The sequence below is a fragment of the Enhydra lutris genome, unplaced genomic scaffold (genome assembly GCF_002288905.1).
Source record: "Enhydra lutris kenyoni isolate GAN:26980312 unplaced genomic scaffold, ASM228890v2 scaffoldscaffold22, whole genome shotgun sequence".
Taxonomy (NCBI): domain Eukaryota; kingdom Metazoa; phylum Chordata; class Mammalia; order Carnivora; family Mustelidae; genus Enhydra; species Enhydra lutris.
Genome location: NW_019154106.1, coordinates 5,553,919 through 5,566,803, shown reverse-complemented (window position 1 = coordinate 5,566,803; position 12,885 = coordinate 5,553,919). Strand labels below are relative to the sequence as shown.

Sequence of the window (12,885 nt, the reverse complement as noted above, 5' to 3'; positions counted from 1 at the left end):
GCAGGTTCCCTGCTGAGCAGAGAGCATGACTGGGGGAGGCGGAGGCTCGATCCCAGGGCCCTTAGATCATGACCTGAGCCAAAGGCAGAGGCTTAACCCACTAAGCCACCCAGGCATCCCTGCTTTCAGGATTCTTTTGTGATGCCTAGGTATGGCTCTCTTTGCATTTTCCTACACAGAGGGAGTTCGTGAAGCTTCCTGGGCACATAAACTATTGTTTTTCATCAAATTTAGCAACTTTTTAGCCACTATTTCTTCAAATATTCATTCTGCTCAAATATTCATCCTCTCCTGCTAGGACTCCCACATGTGCACACTGTTTACAAGAAAGCCACAGGGGGCCCGGCCGGCTTAGTAGGCACAACATGCAACTCTTTGTGGAGGTTTTGAGTTCAAGCCCCACGTTAGGCCTAGAGCTACATTAAAAAAAAAAGAAAGAAAAAGCCACAGGCTCAAAGTGGTGTTGTGTGCCCGCAGGAGGGACAAACCAAGACTTAATTACAGTTTCAACCTCCCTAGGAGTGGAATCTTAAACCAATCAATCTGGAATTTTCTGATCAGTACTAAAGAGGTATAATCTGCCATAGTATAATCTGTCACAGGGGCCTTTCCAACCCTAGAGAAAGATAAAGCAATCCACCTAATAAGATCGTTTGCCTCACCCTCCTGCCGATAAATACCTTCCTTTAAATACCAGGTACCACTCCCCAGAGCTCCCCTCTACTTGCTAGCCCGGATGCTGCCCAATTCATGAATGACTTAATAAAACCCAATTAGATCTTCACATTTACTGAATTTCTGTTGTGTAATAACGCTGATAGGTTTGATCGTGTTCTGCAATCACCCGAGTCTCTGTTCATTATCCTTCATTCTTGCTTCCTCTGTTCCTCCAATGGGATAATCTCAACGGAGCTATCCTCAAGTTCACGGATTCCTTCTTCCACCTCTATTCCGCTTTTCAGCCCCTCCAGTGACTTTTTCATTTCAGCTATTTTATTTTTCAACTCCTGAATTTCTTTTTGGTTCTTTTTTCATAATTTCTATCATCTATTTGGCAAGGCATTGTTCTCCTAGTTGAGTTCGTTAGACACGTTCTAACACAGCTGATCTAAAATCTTTATAAAAGTCCAACAAATGAGCTTTCTTAGGGATAGTTTCCGTCAGGAGCTATACCCCGTGTATATGCCATTCTTGTTTCTTTGCAGGACTCATAATTTCTGTTGAAAGAAAGATTTGGCCATTTCCTTGGACTGCTGCAAGCCATTAATTCCCTTAGATCTGAAAAAGAGGATTTTGACAATTTTTGCCAGCTTTTTTCATTTCTTTAGGAAGGCACATCTTTTAAGAAGTCTTTATTTCACTATTTCCCAGGATCTCCATCTCATACAGCATTTAGAAAAAGGTTTTCATCACCCCCAAACAATTTGTTGGAGAACAGGAGTAAAGAGAGGAATTTTTTTTTAATTATCTTATGGAGCCCAATGCAGGACTTGATCCCAGGACCCTGGGATCATGACCTGAGCTGAAGGAAGATGCTTTAAGTGACTAAGCCACCCAGGTGTCCAAAAGAGAGGAATTCTGATAGTTGAAACCCAGTCCCTGCTCTTAAGTGCCACATAGTATTATAAGTTGCACCCTTCTCTGTATTTTTTTAAAAGCTGATTATTCAAAATTAAAAGACACAGCAAAACAAAACAAAAAAATTTAAACACGTAATTTTGCAATTCCAGCATCCAGGGAAAAAATTTTGGTATAGCATTCCAAAATAACCAAAAAGGAGATGCTACACATTCTGTTTCATAATATATCTTTCTCAAATAAAAGCATCTTGTTCTAAGGTAACAAATTAGGGAGCAAGTTTGATTAGGGTAACATGGGCTATTTTCAAGGCTGTGCTGTATGACATTGAACAGACTACACATGCGGCGACACTTTTTTGATGTGTATTTTGATGGTTTCCCATTTTCTTTCATTTTTTCCATTTTTAAGATTTATTTTTAAGTCATCCCTACACCCAATGTGGGGCTGGAACTTACAACCCTGAGATCAAGAGTCACAAGGTCCACCAACTGAGCCAGCCAGGTGCCCCGGTTTCCCGTTTTCTGCTATAAACATGCGGATCTGAACAGCCCAGTGTGTCATGTCTAGAACTGACACTGCTGTGCTGAATGCTCTATTTCTTTATTTACTCTAAGTTTTACGTGTGATCTCTCTGTCCCCCATCATTTAATGCCCTGCCTGTGGTGGAGCGCCCCTTCCTCTCTCTCTGAGCAGAGATTCTGTTAATGCAGGGAGGTCACCACCATCAATAAACTCCCATACGCTCTGTACTGTCACACACTACCGCTTCACCACCTGAAGGGGAAACTCAGAGCCAAAGCTGAACACAGACTGTATTTCAAACTGCAGAGCAGCAATCTAAGCAGTCCCCCAAATGTCCTTTCCTTGGAACTCCACAGACTGTCACTCTTACACACGTAGAGTGACGTCAGCGTCAGCCATCGCGGGAGAGGTCAGGCTGCGTCAGCCATTTCCAACCAGGTCCCACTAACTACCCACAAAGTTTCCTGAGGCCACACTCAGTGACCAGGATGGGAATGCAAATCCACATTCATTTATCATCTAACATCAAATCCATAAAAAGAATCTGATAGTAATGGCCCCTCCAAAGAGATCAGTAGCCCTGTACTGCACGGTCAGGGCGAAGCCAGGCTTCTCACCATTTCTAGGAAGGTGAACCTGAAGAAAGGGAAAAGGCAGGCGTGGGTTGTTGGTGCCAGGATTTCTTGGTAACCAAGACGGACCGGAAACCACCAGTACTCTGAAGTCCCAGCCTCCCTTTCTCTTCATTTGAGAAGATGTAAGCAATTGGTGGGTGGGGGTTGGAATGCCAATCTAGACACAGAAGACTGGGACTCAAAATTCTAGAACTGCTGGGTCACTGGCCTGATTTTACAGATAGTCCTTGGTCAGAGAAAGTGCTGGAAGATACACAGAACCTCAATTCCACCTAATTTGTACTTTTAATTCCACCTATTATTACGGCCATAGTGCATGAGAAATGAAGCCTTAAATAGGTTAATTGACTCCAGTGATCCAGTCACACGGTATGGCAGCCTGGGTGGAAAAGTGCAGAGTTCTGTGGGAAGAAGATTAGGCGATATGATGCTTTCATCTGGGGCATATGGGCTGTGAGGCATATGGGCTGTGAGCCTCTCCCCATTTGGGAGCAAAACGGCAATGAATCAGGACTCTGCTTAGCAGGTGTACTCAAAGGAAAAGACCTAGTTTCATCCTGGCCAGCAATCTCTTGAATTATAAAGAAATGTCATCTAGTGGAGAAAGAAACTCCTGAAGTTGTTTAGGAAAATAACTTATTACAGTTTGAAATCTTAGCAATTAAAGATTCTTTAATTCCAGGAAGCTAAAACATTAAAAATAAATATGCCCAGGGCACCTGGGTGGCTTAGTGGGTTAAAGCCTCTGCCTTCGGCTCAGGTCATGATCTCGGGGGTCCTGGGATTGAGCCCTGCGTCGGGCTCTCTGCTTGGTGGGGAGCCTGCTTCCTCCTCTTTCTCTGCCTGCCTCTCTGCTTACTTGTGACCTCTCTGTCAAATAAATAAATAAAATCTTAAAAAAAAAAGAAAAGATTAAACATCCCCAAGAAAATAGAAACTATAGTATTTATAATTTTGAGTTAAGAAATCTGTGTGTATCTGTTATTTTATGCACTTCAATTCAAGGGAATTCGGTCTGTTCAGAATTAACAAGTCAGTCTCAAGATTCCGATTAAAATAGGTAACTGAGTAACTGGTTCAGACATGATTTTAAGGAAGAATTTTATTAAGTTTAAAATCAGTACGGCCGATGACAAATATGCTCAAAGATGCTCACTATCATTAGCCACCAAGGAAATTCACATTGAAACCACAAGACACCAACACACGTCTTTTAGAATGGCTAAAATTGAGAGGACTGGCCATATCCAGCACCAGCGAGGATGTGGAGAGACTGGAGCTCGTACGCCGAGGGTGGGCGTGTAAGATGGCACAGCCACTTTGGAAGAAGACTGGGCAAGTTCAGTTACATACACACCTACCATATGCTCTGGCCACTCCACCACCACACGACTGCTCAAGAGAAAGGAACTACGTGCCCGATAAAGACTTGGACACAAACATTCAGAGCAGCTTTATTTGGCACCACCCAAAACTGGAAACTGAAAAGACCAACAGGGCAGGTGAATTAGCAAACAGACTGTGGAGCACCCACATCCTGGACTGCTACCCTGAAGCCAAAGGGAAAGGACTACTGATGGGTGCGGCAACACGGACAAATCTCAAAATAAGTGTGCTGACCGAGAGAAGCCAAACAAAAAAGGATACATACTCTACGATTCCACTTATGTAAAATTCCCCGAAATGCAAACTAATCTACAGTAACAGAAAGCAGCTCAGTGGGTACTTGGGGATGGGAGAAGCAGAGAGGAGTGGGAGGGAGGGCCTACCAAGGGGCACGAGGACACTTTCAGAGGTGATGGATGTGTTCACTGTCTTAACTGTGGTTAAGGTCTCACAAGAGGAAACATACGGGGAAACACACAGTGTACACGGAAGATGAGCGATTTATTATGTTAACAATACCTCAATGAAGTGAGCAGAATAACTTCAAAATGTTAAAACATAAAACAATATTAAGAATGTTTAAGAAAATTTAACAGTCAGGTTAATTTATTAGACTTACAGGAATTATTTAAGCATTAGGGATGTTTGTTAAGCAGACACTGGAAGTGTTAAAACAATTAAAGAAAGTTGAATGCAATTTACAAATTCAATTTAAAATTTTCAAATGAGTTAAGTTCACAAATGAAATCAAGTACTCATCAAAAGGTCCCTTCAAATGGTTAAAATTTTCTAGAATCATAAACAGAACAGAAAAATCTATAGGCTTTACTTAAAAGCAAAATTTAAAAGACTAGAGGCACCAGCTGGCTCAGTTGGTTAAGCATCTGACTATTCATTTCTGCTCACGTCATGATCTCAGGGTTGTGAGATTGAGCCCCATGTCAGCTCATGCTGGGCATGGAGCCTGTTTAAAATCGTCTCTCCCTCCCCTCTGCCCCTCTCCACCCTCTCCAGAATAAACAATACATTTATTATTAACGATTTCATATTAATAAATTTCACACTGATGAACAGCACAGCAGTAAAAGCACTCGAAGCAGACACTGATGTGCAAATACAACAGATCAGAGCACGCGTGCTCCGGAGTAATCGCAGTCCTTCCCAGACCCCGGGCTGGCCAGTGACAGACATGCGAAAGGTGCCACACAGATCCTGGGAGACTAAGCATGACTCAGCACAGACAGAGCACGGAATTTTCCCTAAGGCCTCGGCCAGGGATGGATGTCTGTGGGGAGGGGAGCTACCACATGTGGAGTCTGGCCCCATTCCACACACAGCTGGTGGAAACGCACTCAGAGCAGCCCTGGCTATCCGCCCACCCTTCTCCGGCTTGCAGGCCAATAAGGAGCTATGGGACAGCGGCGATGAGGGGGTGCCGGGATGACCTCTGTTGCACCTTCTGGCATGCTACCTAAGACAACAATACCACACTCCCATCCCCCTCCCTCCAGGATCACCAAGGAAACAGCAGAGGAGGGGCAGAGCAGCCACCTTCCATGGCAGTCTTAGTTCAGTAACTAAGGAAAACTCCAAGGACTCAGCGGGGCTTAGGGATGAAGTGCTAGACAAGCCTTAACAGATCAGATGACGAGGTCAAAGGCAGCCCTTCTTGGCAACTAATATTCCCTTGATACTGATGGATCTGGGGGAAGACATATAAGAAAAGAGGGCACTCTTTAAGAAGCGGGGGAAGGCCAGAATCTTGGATTCTGCTAATCAGCCTTCTCCGGGCCCCCATTTCTCAGCTGTGTGAGATAGGTGGTTAGGGCCCTCACCCAACTCTCCCCACTCTCCTCGCAGGGATGCAAGTAAGGGCAGTAACACTGAACTCCATCAACCAAGAACAGGAAGGAGAGAGCAAGCAGAGAACAGGGCAGTGGAACCTTTGCGGAGGGTACAGTCCATCAAAAATCCACATCCATCTGGCCTTTACTCTATCTGCTTTTCATGTGATGAGAATTTTTTTTCTTTTAAGGTAGGCTCCACACCCAATGTGGGGCTTGAACTCACAACCCTGAGATCAAGGGGTGCATGTCCTACCCACTAAGCCAGCCAGGCGCCCCACTCCACCTGCTTTTCAAAGCAAACGCGAACGTAGAGTGGAAACCGGCCACGGCTGGTCCAAGACCTAGAACTAGAGAGGGCTGTGGGAACACCTCAGAACATGTCAGAACAACTCCTGGGTCATGACAGGTCACCTGAGAAAAATCCCCACACAATGGGCGGAAACTCAAGAATCCCAACGTAAAGGAAGCTTCGCCCTGAGCACAGAGTCTGAGCTCTGGGGAAAGTTGTGAGCCACGAAGCCGCCAGAGCACCTGGCTATGAAGCAACCTGCCTCCGGGTGTAGGGAAGAGCAGCGTGAGCAGTGTCTGAAACACAGGTGGGCGCGTGAGAGAGCGAGGCTCGGGCCAGGCCAGGACGTTCGTGCTGGACGAGCAGCGGGAGACAGGACTGGGTCACTAGGTAGATTCCTGCCCAGGGGCCTCGGAATTAGGCTGCGGAGACAGATACACTCAGACCAGGCATCGGGGAAACCCTGTGCGAGAGCAGCAGCTGGTTTCACGGGACAGGGCTGCCGGAGCACTATGTGGGCAAAGAAGGTCCAACTTCGCCCCTTCACATCCTTATCGCTGGGACTCCCGAAGCCTGGGTGTCCTTGTCTGGAAACACAGGTCACGTGTTTTTTTTTGTTGTTGTTTTTGTTTTGTTTTTTTTTAAAGATTTTATTTATTTATTTGACAGAGATCACAAGTAGGCAGAGAGAGAGGAGGAAGCAGGCTTCCCGCAGAGCAGAGAGCCAGACGCGGGGCTCGATCCCAGGACCCTGGGATCATGACCTGAGCCGAAGGCAGAGGCTTTAACCCACTGAGCCACCCAGGTGCCCCAGGTCAAGTGTTTTTACAGCCAGCCCCTCCCATGTCCAGCTTCACATCTCCCCGAGTCCCCCACTGCCCGGCTGCCTGCTCTACCCACTGACTCAAGGGGTCTTCCCTGAGACTGCCCAGCCCTAGACCTGCTTCTTGTGGTCCTGAGAAGCTCTGCTGCGTCTCCCTTAACTAGCTTCCCAAGCCGCACCCTTCCAGACATCAGGCCTCCTGCACAGGCTGCCGGCTACCAACTGAGGCCAGCGGAGAGCCAGATGTCACTTTCCTGGGTAAACCAAGAGAGATCAGGAACAGACAAGGACTGCTTCTATTTTCCGAAACTCAGAGCTCGTCCTCTTTTATTTATTGAACTTGATGACTGACATGCCAGGACTGCGAACCTCTACACCTGCTCCTGGAGAAGACCCACGTGCATCCCAGCGTCCTGGAATCAGGCACGGACTTACCCTCAGTTTTCTGTCGGCTCTCAGAAGGCAGCTGTTATCTAAAGTAAAAGAAAAAAGAAGTGTTATCTTCACTTCTTCAGGCGTTCCTCCAGAGAACCCAGGAGTGGCAAGAACATAGGTCCAGAATCCAGAGAACTGTTCCTTTGCTTCCATCTTAGGGACCTGGGGCGGGGGTGGGGGGCCAGGACAGCACAGGGCTGAGAGCATCCTGGCTCTTGTCCAACAGTGTGGGCCCCACCCGTGCCTCTCAGTCACCCATTCCCATTACCAGTCAAAGCTGGTTTCCTCATCTGTGAAATGGGGATAACCGCAGCGCCCAGCCTGCCGAGTTCCCAGTGACGCAACACACACAAGCCACTGGCCCGAAGCCTGGTACAAAGGACGCTCTCAGACATTAGCCAACGTGCTTAGTAAGGAGTGTTAAAGTGAAACCCTTTTCTGGCACCCACCACACAGAACAAGAAGTTCTAAAAACTTTTTATTTTATTTTATTTATTCACCTGACGGAGATCACGAGCAGGCAGAGAGAGGGGAAAGCAGGCTCCCCGCTGAGCAGAGAGCCTGAGGCGGCGCTCGACCCTAGGACCCTGAGATGGAGATCACCGAGATCACCAACTGAGCCAAAGGCAGAGGCCCAACCCGCTGAGCCACCCAGGCGCCCCTATTGTTTTATGTGAACTGTTTTCCTGCCCACCTCCATTCAGCCCACGCCCACTTTCTCAGCAGAGCTGTCTCTAAGCCTCAGGAGCTACCTACCCCCCTTGGATTCCCTGAGCCTGGCTCCTGTCTCACCAAGCAACTTGACACTAATTAAGAACTGTCTTACGTGACCTGAAAGCTGATATGTCTCCTACTTCCCTATTTCCTCAGATCTTTTCCTTTAGTGCTAACACATACACACAAGGGAGCACATCCCTTGTTTCAGACCCAAGGAAGCCCATCATTTTTTGGAGTTTTACAGACCACTTGGGTTTTTTTTTGTTTTTAACATTTTACTTATTTGAGAGCAAGTCACCATAGGGTGGCAGGGGGTATAGAAGCAGACCCGCTGAGCATGGCGCCCAACAGGGGGCCAATCCCATGATCCCAGGACCCCAAGCTCGTGACTAGAGCTGAAGCCAAGATGCTTAATGGGCTGAGCTACCCCAGCACCCCTGGACCACTTGCTTCTGAGAGGCCACACCTGTCAGTCAGCTCTAGCCATTGGTCAGTAAAGAGCAAAATGGAGACACAAGCCAGCAAGCTGCTGAATGGATTGAGTCCATGTTCTAAGAAGATCAGTTGCCTTAAGAAATTATGTCAAGGCTCGAAATGAATCTTTGGGGGCATTCAATTCAATAAAATATTTATCAAGCACATACCTTGCATGAGGCAGCCATGCCAGAAGGCACAGGCTCTGTTCCCAAAAAGCCCAAGAGCAAGTTGTTGAGGGCAAGCTAAGAGAGGATGAAAACGGGTGATACAGGAGAGGGAACCGGGCAGGGACCCCCGAGCCTGGCGGCCTGGGGCAGACGTGTAAATGAGGGCCTAAGAGTCTCTTGGTTGTAGGGTTGTTGTCATGACCAAGTAATACATGCGGTGGGATTAGCAAAAGCCCACATCCAACTGAACAGGCTTGTCAAGACTTAATAATGCAGGAAAGCCTGAGTCCGGAAGAGTGACAGAAAACAAGGTCGCCAAGGAACAAGACGGGGGGGGGGGGGGGGGGGGGGGGGCGGGAAAGAAAAAGGGAAGGGGGGGGGGGGGGGGGGGGGGGGGAGGGGGGGGGGGGGCAGGATACTAAAAGGCAAGTCTGGGATGATGGCAAGCAGTCTCAGACAAGGGCTGAGGCAGAAGAAGGTACCTGTGGGGTGAAATGGAAGAAAAAACCCAAGAGATGGCCTCACATCTTTTCGTTCAGTGGGTAAGAGGAATGTTCTTCCTTCCATCATCTCCCACGTCTACTATGGCGCCCTACTCCTTTGGCAGCTCAACAACATGTCTACAACTGAGACTAGAAGCAACTAGGACAGAGACCAAGGGAGAGTCAGTCAGGCCCAGATGAGGTTTCAGAGTAACAGGCAAAATGGCCCACTTCCTCCGGTAGGAAACCAGCCCGCAGAGAGGCACTCTCTCTGGATGGGAGGAGTCAGGGCCCAATCAGAAGAGGGTCAGATGCTGTTGGGAGACAGCCAACAGAAGGCCCACCCTCATCCTCAAGGAAAATTGTCTACTCAAGTGAGGTGTCCAGCTCGCACAGCAGCACGCCAATGACAGATCTGCATGGTCTGGGGCCTGCCAGGGCCTTCCTCCCAGATTTGCTGCCCTAGAACAGTCATCAGTGCAGTTCCTAAATGGGACCCTTTCCTGGTTCCCCAACTTCCTCACTGGTTTCCAATTTGAGCCATTTCCAGTAATTCACCTGAAACATTTGTCCACAGCACTGACAAGTCACAGGGCAGAGGGACACAGAGAACTGCAAGTTGGAATGTCCTGGGTCTGAAGTCTACCCTGCCATGGTCCCAGGGCCTCTGTGAGCACTGTTGGGAGGACTGCACCTGGCACAGCACCTGGGGTCCTGGGTGCCAGAAGGGAAACAAGGAGAAAGGGAAGAAGAGGGCAAAAAAGAAAAAAAAAAAAAAAGGCAAGTGGCCTATATTGGTACGTCAGAGGCAGCAAGGGTCCAGGAGGCTACCCACCAGGGCGAACTTCCCAGAAGGATGATCCTGGAAGTGAGAACTGGCACAAAGAGGGTCCAACAGGCTGGAGCAGCCTTTGGGAGAGAGAATAGGGAATAAGGCACAGAGGGGACTTTGGGACAAATTGTGGAAACTTTGGCTGGCAACGAATTCAATTCAACAAACAGATATTGAGCAACTATGGTGAACAAAGCCCATTCCAGCAGGGCAGGGCAGGGCAGGGGAGCCACTAAGAACCAGAGGCCTCTTGCTCACATAGAACACAGACAGACACAACCTGTAGCTGCTGGGCCCTCAGAGCCCAACCAAACCCCATGGCACCTGCAGAACCCAATGTCACTTCTGCCTTTTCTGCACCATAGCAAGTGCCCTCACCTTGTTACATCTCCTGGAGAGGCGTCTTCAAAGTGCCTGGCCAAACTTCTACTCAAGTGGGAAGTGCTACTTCTCCCATCTTCTCCCCTGACCTTCCTCAGCCTTTCTCTTACAGGTTTTAGTTGCTTAAACTCAACTCTCCTCCATAATAAAACCTGGACTGCTCAAATCCAATCACTGCTTCTTCACTGAAGGATCCAGTGGAATTGAAGAAGACTCATGACTCACCTCCTCCAAGAAGCCTGCCCTAGTCTCGCCTATTTCTCCTCTCCCTGGCCTTGGTGTGTGGTCTGATTTGTGGGCCTTTACTGAACTTCCTAGGGGCCTCCTAGAGACCATGCCGCATCCACGTGGGCTCTCTACAAACATCTGTGGCACGCTGACTCACTGGTTAGGTTCTTTCTTTTTCTTTCCCCAGTTTGCCAGCAGTCCTAGGGCAAGGATTAACCTCACCTCCGAAGTCTTCTTCCCATGCCCAGTCTAGGGCTCCCAACATGGCAGGGGTACAAAAGAATGCCATGGAGAGTTCCAGACTTAGGATGAGCACTGGGCAAACAGAAAAGCTGTCACTGACAGTAACCACAAACGCCAAGCACATCCAACCCCACCAGAAGTGTCTGCATCACAGGCAGGGAAAGGATGGCAAGGGAAACCAGGGCTGCTGGCCCCAAGGACGGCAAAGACACTGGAGGCTCTCACTGGGATCTGGCAAACACCCGCACTTCCTGGAGCCTCAGCTTTCTCAGCTGCAGAATGGGGACAATAGCCCTGGCCTCCTCTCGCTCACAAAAGGAGTGTTTCGATTTTTAAGTTTCAAAGCTGCCAGGAGCCTAGGGGCTTGGCCTCACCCCAGCATTGTGCGATCAGGAAAGAGCTCGAGAGGAAAGAGCTCGAGAGAGGTGAAACAACTCACTCAAAAGTACACAAAACAAGTCCCGCTGGAAAGAACCTGCCAGGGCAGGTCCTCAAAGCCAGGGCCCTGATTCCGTGCCCAGGAGGGAACGTCCAGGACCGCCCGCTGCTCCTCACCGCCCCGGGCCAGGGCACTTTGTAAACTGCTACAAGCCCGAGAATAACGGGCTGAGTCCAGCCCCACCTCCTCCTCCTCACCGAGCAGCCTAGGACGAATCGCTGCTTCCCCTTCGAAATCCAGTGGAACCGAGGATCCCGACAGGGTTACTACGAGAATCCCTACAGCACCTGGAACACAGAAAACCCTCGCCTTGCACCCCAAGGCTTTCTTCAGGGCTAAGCAACTTCTAGTACGTTGGGGAACGCTTGGGCTCCCGATTCTGACAGACTTGGGTTCCAACCCTCAGGGACCTCGCCCTAGGCATTTGGGGGTTCCGTGCGTCAGTTTCTCCATCTGCAAAATGGGCCCGAGGGCAGGAATAAGGCCGCCGGCCGCCGACGGGGACGCGGGGCGGACGAAGCCAGGCGGGGAGGCGGGCCGGGGTCCGGGCGACGGGACCCCAGAGCAGGGTGCCTGGAGCGCGTGCGCGCGCAGGGAAGAGGGCGGGAGTGGACCCGCGCCGGTCGGCCATCCCCGTGAGAGGGGGAGGGGGAGGGAAGGGGAGTGAGGGAGGGGCGGCGCACGTCGCGTCTCGCACCGCCCGCCGCCGTCTCCTCCAGCCGTCACTCGTGGAGCCCGCACCGCCTTGGCGCGCACGACCCTTACATAAGCGTCCCCCGCGGCGGCGCTGGCGCACGCCCACCCGCTCCGACCCGTCGGGAGTACAGGAAGGTGCGCAGCGCCGCCTGCACTCACCTCCGCGCCTCCGCCGCAAGTCGTCGCCACCGTCTCTACCGTCGCTACCTCCACTGACAGGGAACAGCTGCGGTTTCCGCGCAACCGAACTTGCTGCAGTCCTGGCCCCGCCTTACAGACTTCTTATTGGCTCAGGCAGCCCATCCCCTCCTGTTATTGGACAGTGACTCCTGTCACTCACCGCTCCCGGCTCAGGACTCCTCCCTACCCCCCGCCTACCCGTCACGTTTAAGCCTTGGCGCCCCACGTCAGCCCCGCCCCTCGCGTCGCCGGCGGGTCCCAGGATTGGTGAGGAGGCTGGGAGGGCCCGCCCCTGCCGCACCACCGCCTACTCCCTTGTCTATAGAGCCCCACGTGGGCCGCACCGCTAGGGCCTCCGCCCGCAATAGGCGGAAGTAACTGGGCTCCGGCGCGCTGTGATTGGCTGTCAGCGGGGGTGGGGAGGTGCGATTCATTCACCCGAGTAGCACGTGTCTCCCAAAGCCGCAAGCATAACAGATCGCACCGGGACCGAAGATATCTGGCCTGGACTTCAATGCACTGAGC

The 12,885-nt window shown here is 50.2% G+C and overlaps 1 protein-coding gene across 1 annotated transcript in view; it reads right to left on the bottom strand.

Annotated features, from left to right (window-relative positions):
- Positions 1-12,392, bottom strand: part of LOC111150281 (pyruvate carboxylase) — a 95,526-nt gene extending 83,134 nt beyond the window's left edge. The window contains exons 1-2 of the mRNA XM_022507723.1: positions 12,340-12,392; positions 7,519-7,556 (exon numbers count right to left, since the gene is read on the bottom strand). The gene's annotated coding sequence lies outside the window, so the exon portion shown is untranslated. The remainder of the gene's footprint in view (positions 1-7,518; positions 7,557-12,339) is intronic.
- Positions 12,393-12,885: the final 493 nt, after the last annotated feature.